Source organism: Salvelinus namaycush, chromosome 2, assembly GCF_016432855.1.
Source record: "Salvelinus namaycush isolate Seneca chromosome 2, SaNama_1.0, whole genome shotgun sequence".
In the NCBI taxonomy this organism is placed as follows: Eukaryota; Metazoa; Chordata; class Actinopteri; order Salmoniformes; family Salmonidae; genus Salvelinus; species Salvelinus namaycush.
The window spans coordinates 15,086,852-15,093,771 of NC_052308.1; positions in this window are offsets into that span (position 1 = coordinate 15,086,852).

Consider the following 6,920-nt stretch of genomic DNA (forward strand, 5'->3'; position numbering starts at 1 on the left):
AGGTTTGTGGAATTAGAGTGAGTATGCAGTGTATCTCGTCTCGTTTAGCATAGTTAAAGGCTGTGGCATCTCAGTTGAAGACATTTCCAAAGTGGATTGTGACATACCCGATGTTGACAATATATTGGTGGTTGGACTGTTGTACTCAGTTGTTTGAGACTCCATTGGGGTAGTGATGGTTGTGCTTTGGGTTTGATTTACAGTTACGTCTTGTCCTGTAATAACAGGGTAGGATGTTATATGTGTAGTGGAGGGGAACGTCAATGATTCAGTTGTCTTCGGAGAGTTTGTAGTTGTGAATAGTGTGGACAGATTACCTTCTGGGGTTAAGACCATATCTGTAATTTCCATTGAAGTTTGCCTTGTACTTGTGGACACAATGTCTTCACTTGTCATCTCTGTTGAAGATATTTCCAAAGTCGATTGTGACATACTTGATGTTGACAATCTATTGTTGGTAGGGCTCGTATGTTGAGTTCTGTGAGATTCCATTGATGTGGGTATTGATGTGCCTTGGGTTTGCATTGCAGTTCCCTTTTCTGTTGTAATAGGAGGTTGGAATGTTATGTCTGGAGTGGAGGAGGACGTCACTGATTCCATTGTTTTTGTAGAATTTGTAGTTGTGAATGATGTGGAAAGATTATCTTCTGCAGTTGAGACCACAGCTGTACTTTCCATTGACGATTGGCTTGTTCTTGTTGACCCGTGTTCTCCAGTAGCCATCTCAGTTGAAGACATTTCCAAAGTGGATTGTGACATACCCGATGTTGACAATATGTTGGTGGTTGGACTGTTGTACTCAGTTGTTTGAGACTCCATTGGGGTAGTGATGGTTGTGCTTTGGGTTTGATTTACAGTTATGTCTTGTCTTGTAAAAACAGGTAAGGATGGTATATGTGTAGTGGAGGGTGACTTCAATGATTCGGTTATCTTTGGAGAGTTTGTAGTTGTGAATGGTGTAGAAATATGATCTTCTGCAGTCGAGACCACAGCTGTACTTTCCATTGAAGGATGGCTTGTGGAACCATGTTCTTTAGTAGACATCTCAATTGAAGACATCTCAGAAGTGGATTGTGAAATTCCTGAAGTTGACAATTTGTTGGTGGTTGGACTGGTTTCTTGAGTTGTTTGAGACTCCATTGAGGTTGAGATTGATGTGCTTTGGGTTTGATTTACAGTTACGTCTTGTTCTGTAATAACAGGGTAGGATGTTATATGTGTAGTGGAGGGGGACGTCAATGATTCAGTTGTCTTTGGAGAGTTTGTAGTTGTGAATGGTGTGGACAGATTACCTTCTGGGGTTGAGACCATATCTGTAATTTCCATTGAAGTTTGCCTTGTACTTGTGGAACCAATGTCTTCACTTGTCATCTCTGTTGAAGATATTTCCAAAGTCGATTGTGACATACTTGATGTTGACAATCTATTGTTGGTTGGACTCGTATGTTGAGTCCTGTGAGACTCCATTGATGTGGGGATTGATGTGCTTTGGGTTTGCGTTGCAGTTCCCTTTTCTGTTGTAATAGGAGGATGGAATGTTATGTCAATAGTGGAGGAGGACATCACTGATTCCATTGTCTTTGTGGAATTTGTAGTTGTGAATGATGTGGAAAGATTATCTTCTGCAGTTGAGACCACAGCTGTACTTTCCATTGACGATTGGCTTGTTCTTGTTGACCCGTGTTCTCCAGTAGCCATCTCAGTTGAAGACATTTCCAAAGTGGATTGTGACATACCCGATGTTGACAATATATTGGTGGTTGGACTGTTGTACTCAGTTGTTTGAGACTCCATTGGGGTAGTGATGGTTGTGCTTTGGGTTTGATTTACATCTACGTCTTGTCCTGTAATAACAGGGTAGGATGTTATATGTGTAGTGGAGGGGAACGTCAATGATTCAGTTGTCTTCGGAGAGTTTGTAGTTGTGAATAGTGTGGACAGATTACCTTCTGGGGTTAAGACCATATCTGTAATTTCCATTGACGTTTGCCTTGTACTTGTGGACACAATGTCTTCACTTGTCATCTCTGTTGAAGATATTTCCAAAGTCGATTGTGACATACTTGATGTTGACAATCTATTGTTGGTTGGACTCGTATGTTGAGTCCTGTGAGACTCCATTGATGTGGGGATTGATGTGCTTTGGGTTTGCGTTGCAGTTCCCTTTTCTGTTGTAATAGGAGGATGGAATGTTATGTCTATAGTGGAGGAGGACATCACTGATTCCATTGTCTTTGTGGAATTTGTAGTTGTGAATGATGTGGAAAGATTATCTTCTGCAGTTGAGACCACAGCTGTACTTTCCATTGACGATTGGCTTGTTCTTGTTGACCCGTGTTCTCCAGTAGCCATCTCAGTTGAAGACATTTCCAAAGTGGATTGTGACATACCCGATGTTGACAATATATTGGTGGTTGGACTGTTGTACTCAGTTGTTTGAGACTCCATTGGGGTAGTGATGGTTGTGCTTTGGGTTTGATTTACAGTTACGTCTTGTTCTGTAATAACAGGGTAGGATGTTATATGTGTAGTGGAGGGTGACTTCAATGATTCGGTTATCTTTGGAGAGTTTGTAGTTGTGAATGGTGTGGACAGATTACCTTCTGGGGTTGAGACCATATCTGTAATTTCCATTGAAGTTTGCATTGTACTTGTGGACACAATGTCTTCACTTGTCATCTCTGTTGAAGATATTTCCAAAGTCGATTGTGACATACTTGATGTTGACAATCTATTGTTGGTTGGACTCGTATGTTGAGTTCTGTGAGATTCCATTGATGTGGGGATTGATGTGCTTTGGGTTTGCGTTGCAGTTCCCTTTTCTGTTGTAATAGGAGGTTGGAATGTTATGTCTGGAGTGGAGGAGGACGTCACTGATTCCATTGTTTTTGTAGAATTTGTAGTTGTGAATGATGTGGAAAGATTATCTTCTGCAGTTGAGACCACAGCTGTACTTTCCATTGACGATTGGCTTGTTCTTGTTGACCCGTGTTCTCCAGTAGCCATCTCAGTTGAAGACATTTCCAAAGTGGATTGTGACATACCCGATGTTGACAATATATTGGTGGTTGGACTGTTGTACTCAGTTGTTTGAGACTCCATTGGGGTAGTGATGGTTGTGCTTTGGGTTTGATTTACAGTTACGTCTTGTCCTGTAATAACAGGGTAGGATGTTATATGTGTAGTGGAGGGGAACGTCAATGATTCAGTTGTCTTCGGAGAGTTTGTAGTTGTGAATAGTGTGGACAGATTACCTTCTGGGGTTAAGACCATATCTGTAATTTCCATTGAAGTTTGCCTTGTACTTGTGGACCCAATATCTTCACTTGTCATCTCTGTTGAAGATATTTCCAAAGTCGATTGTGACATACTTGATGTTGACAATCTATTGTTGGTTGGACTCGTATGTTGAGTCCTGTGAGACTCCATTGATGTGGGGATTGATGTGCTTTGGGTTTGCGTTGCAGTTCCCTTTTCTGTTGTAATAGGAGGTTGGAATGTTATGTCTGGAGTGGAGGAGGACGTCACTGATTCCATTGTCTTTGTAGAATTTGTAGTTGTAAATGATGTGGAAAGATTATCTTCTGCTGCATTTGAGACCACAGCTGTACTTTCCATTGACGATTGGCTTGTTCTTGTTGACCCGTGTTCTCCAGTAGCCATCTCAGTTGAAGACATTTCCAAAGTGGATTGTGACATACCCGATGTTGACAATATGTTGGTGGTTGGACTGTTGTACTCAGTTGTTTGAGACTCCATTGGGGTAGTGATGGTTGTGCTTTGGGTTTGATTTACAGTTATGTCTTGTCTTGTAAAAACAGGTAAGGATGTTATATGTGTAGTGGAGGGTGACTTCAATGATTCGGTTATCTTTGGAGAGTTTGTAGTTGTGAATGGTGTAGAAATATAATCTTCTGCAGTTGAGACCACAGCTGTACTTTCCATTGAAGGATGGCTTGTGGAACCATGTTCTTTAGTAGACATCTCAATTGTAGACATATCAGAAGTGGATTGTGACATTCCTGAAGTTGACAATTTGTTGGTGGTTGGACTGGTGTCTTGAGTTGTTTGAGACTCCATTGAGGTAGGGATTGATGTGCTTTGGGTTTGATTTACAGTTACGTCTTGTCCTGTAATAACAGGGTAGGATGTTATATGTGTAGTGGAGGGGGACGTCAATGATTCAGTTGTCTTCGGAGAGTTTGTAGTTGTGAATGGTGTGGACAGATTACCTTCTGGGGTTGAGACCATATCTGTAATTTCCATTGAAGTTTGCCTTGTACTTGTGGACACAATGTCTTCACTTGTCATCTCTGTTGAAGATATTTCCAAAGTCGATTGTGACATACTTGATGTTGACAATCTATTGTTGGTTGGACTCGTATGTTGAGTCCTGTGAGACTCCATTGATGTGGGGATTGATGTGCTTTGGGTTTGCGTTGCAGTTCCCTTTTCTGTTGTAATAGGAGGTTGGAATGTTATGTCTGGAGTGGAGGAGGACGTCACTGATTCCATTGTCTTTGTAGAATTTGTAGTTGTAAATGATGTGGAAAGATTATCTTCTGCTGCATTTGAGACCACAGCTGTACTTTCCATTGACGATTGGCTGGTTCTTGTTGACCCGTGTTCTCCAGTAGCCATCTCAGTTGAAGACATTTCCAAAGTGGATTGTGACATACCCGATGTTGACAATATGTTGGTGGTTGGACTGTTGTACTCAGTTGTTTGAGACTCCATTGGGGTAGTGATGGTTGTGCTTTGGGTTTGATTTACATCTACGTCTTGTCCTGTAATAACAGGGTAGGATGTTATATGTGTAGTGGAGGGGAACGTCAATGATTCAGTTGTCTTCGGAGAGTTTGTAGTTGTGAATAGTGTGGACAGATTACCTTCTGGGGTTAAGACCATATCTGTAATTTCCATTGACGTTTGCCTTGTACTTGTGGACACAATGTCTTCACTTGTCATCTCTGTTGAAGATATTTCCAAAGTCGATTGTGACATACTTGATGTTGACAATCTATTGTTGGTTGGACTCGTATGTTGAGTCCTGTGAGACTCCATTGATGTGGGGATTGATGTGCTTTGGGTTTGCGTTGCAGTTCCCTTTTCTGTTGTAATAGGAGGATGGAATGTTATGTCTATAGTGGAGGAGGACATCACTGATTCCATTGTCTTTGTGGAATTTGTAGTTGTGAATGATGTGGAAAGATTATCTTCTGCAGTTGAGACCACAGCTGTACTTTCCATTGACGATTGGCTTGTTCTTGTTGACCCGTGTTCTCCAGTAGCCATCTCAGTTGAAGACATTTCCAAAGTGGATTGTGACATACCCGATGTTGACAATATATTGGTGGTTGGACTGTTGTACTCAGTTGTTTGAGACTCCATTGGGGTAGTGATGGTTGTGCTTTGGGTTTGATTTACAGTTACGTCTTGTTCTGTAATAACAGGGTAGGATGTTATATGTGTAGTGGAGGGTGACTTCAATGATTCGGTTATCTTTGGAGAGTTTGTAGTTGTGAATGGTGTGGACAGATTACCTTCTGGGGTTGAGACCATATCTGTAATTTCCATTGAAGTTTGCATTGTACTTGTGGACACAATGTCTTCACTTGTCATCTCTGTTGAAGATATTTCCAAAGTCGATTGTGACATACTTGATGTTGACAATCTATTGTTGGTTGGACTCGTATGTTGAGTTCTGTGAGATTCCATTGATGTGGGGATTGATGTGCTTTGGGTTTGCGTTGCAGTTCCCTTTTCTGTTGTAATAGGAGGTTGGAATGTTATGTCTGGAGTGGAGGAGGACGTCACTGATTCCATTGTTTTTGTAGAATTTGTAGTTGTGAATGATGTGGAAAGATTATCTTCTGCAGTTGAGACCACAGCTGTACTTTCCATTGACGATTGGCTTGTTCTTGTTGACCCGTGTTCTCCAGTAGCCATCTCAGTTGAAGACATTTCCAAAGTGGATTGTGACATACCCGATGTTGACAATATATTGGTGGTTGGACTGTTGTACTCAGTTGTTTGAGACTCCATTGGGGTAGTGATGGTTGTGCTTTGGGTTTGATTTACAGTTACGTCTTGTCCTGTAATAACAGGGTAGGATGTTATATGTGTAGTGGAGGGGAACGTCAATGATTCAGTTGTCTTCGGAGAGTTTGTAGTTGTGAATAGTGTGGACAGATTACCTTCTGGGGTTAAGACCATATCTGTAATTTCCATTGAAGTTTGCCTTGTACTTGTGGACCCAATATCTTCACTTGTCATCTCTGTTGAAGATATTTCCAAAGTCGATTGTGACATACTTGATGTTGACAATCTATTGTTGGTTGGACTCGTATGTTGAGTCCTGTGAGACTCCATTGATGTGGGGATTGATGTGCTTTGGGTTTGCGTTGCAGTTCCCTTTTCTGTTGTAATAGGAGGTTGGAATGTTATGTCTGGAGTGGAGGAGGACGTCACTGATTCCATTGTCTTTGTAGAATTTGTAGTTGTAAATGATGTGGAAAGATTATCTTCTGCTGCATTTGAGACCACAGCTGTACTTTCCATTGACGATTGGCTTGTTCTTGTTGACCCGTGTTCTCCAGTAGCCATCTCAGTTGAAGACATTTCCAAAGTGGATTGTGACATACCCGATGTTGACAATATGTTGGTGGTTGGACTGTTGTACTCAGTTGTTTGAGACTCCATTGGGGTAGTGATGGTTGTGCTTTGGGTTTGATTTACAGTTATGTCTTGTCTTGTAAAAACAGGTAAGGATGTTATATGTGTAGTGGAGGGTGACTTCAATGATTCGGTTATCTTTGGAGAGTTTGTAGTTGTGAATGGTGTAGAAATATAATCTTCTGCAGTTGAGACCACAGCTGTACTTTCCATTGAAGGATGGCTTGTGGAACCATGTTCTTTAG